Here is a 1,913-nt window from a genome sequence, read left to right on the forward strand (position 1 = left end):
TTTTTATTTTAATTTTAGAACCTTTTCATTTCTATATTCCGTTTTATAATTATTTTATTGTATACATCTATTTTTTTTCCTTCTCTTGTATTTCTATAGTTTTTTTTCCTTTTAACAATATTGCAATTGAAAGTTACTTTGTTCATTTTTTTTCATTGTATTGTTGTATTTAACGTATTGTATCTTGTATTGTTGTATTTGTGAAGGAGACACATTCGGGGTAACCTGTTGTCTCCATAAATAAATAAATAAATAAATAATTATACAATGATCAATATCATGTATTCTTGAACCCATTTCATTTTTGTATTGTCTAGAATATAAATTAGAACTCATCGATAATTAAAGAGATGGCGGAACTGCCGAAAGATCTCGTTGTCCAGTGATTCATTCATTTATTGCAAAATATCTGACTGCTAGTCGTTTTTTCTAAAAGCAAAAAGTGATAATTAAAGGGTCATACCATGGCCAATCTACAATATGGGTGACTAAATTATGAAACGGTCAATCTATAAATATTCTGTTGTTACACTATAGATGACCATGGTTATATCTCCACATCACTAGACATGGAAGAAAAATCTATGGACGTCGGTATCAGTAATAATGATATTCAATAAGTAAAAGCTCTGCAGTCACTACGATTTTGTTTCAGAAAATTGTTTTTCCAATCGATATGGATGATTTCGAAATATGCCGATATTTCAATTCAATTCAATTCATTTTATTCAAAAACTTTATACATTACATAGTATGTAAAAAGAAAGTGAAGACGATACATGATACGTTTGTAACATTAATATGAAAAACAAGTAAAAAGTAAATGAATAACTCCATGCTTGGACGACAAGTCCGTGTGCATGTAGGAGTCTTCTGACAATCGATAAGAAAAATTATAACTATACTTTAATGAAACTAGATACAATAAAAAATCTAGTAACTAAAAACTTAATAATAGAATAAGAAATTGAAAATTATAAACAAAAAATAATAGGGTTCAACTAAGTGACGAACTAAAAAAAATTATTAAATTAATTTGCGGCATTTAAGGTATCATACATACATTACATTTAGGCTACTAGCAATTCAGTCAAACTTCAAATTTCCGAAAATCTCTTGATAAGATAATAATATAAAAGATTATAATTCACAATGTCAGTACCTATCTATTGTAAATTATCATATTAATTCATACTAGTAATTCATCATTTTAAAACTAGAAGATAATGTATCGAATTGAATAACAAGAATTTTACTTTTTCTAAGTTGATATTAGATTGCTAAATAAATTAATAATACTCATTTTTCATAGGCTATAATATTCATCAGACACGGTTCAAAATTAATTTAAAATTCAAATAAACAAAAATTCTAAAATACTTTGGAATTATCACAGGAATTCATTCATAGGCTAATCATATTAGAAATCCATTACCTAGTCAATTTTCTCTATTTAAGATACTTATGTGTTCATTTTCAAGCACCTAGTCAATTTTTCCTATTTAAGATACTTAATTTCACTTTTCAGTGAATTACAAGGATATGTAAAGTGTGCTTAAATAAATCATTTTGTGAAATTCTATATTATAACTGAAATAATATTTCGTGATAAGTTTTATTATATTTCTTCAAACGCTACAACTATTAAGCTGCATTTACACCAAAGTTATTAAGAAAATGTTAATAACTTAATCATTGTAGTATAACTTGAACTTTATAGATTCTATTAGATTGAACAAGACTTGACAAACACATATGTTCATCATGTGTATGATAAGTCTTGTTCAATCTAATAGAATCTATAAAGTTCAAGTTATACTACAAGGATTAAGTTATTAACATTTTGTTAATAACTTTGGTGTAAACGCAGCTTTATTCTAATACTGAATGTATCTAATGATTCAATAATTCCC

This window comes from Nilaparvata lugens, chromosome 2, assembly GCF_014356525.2.
Source record: "Nilaparvata lugens isolate BPH chromosome 2, ASM1435652v1, whole genome shotgun sequence".
NCBI lineage: Eukaryota > Metazoa > Arthropoda > Insecta > Hemiptera > Delphacidae > Nilaparvata > Nilaparvata lugens.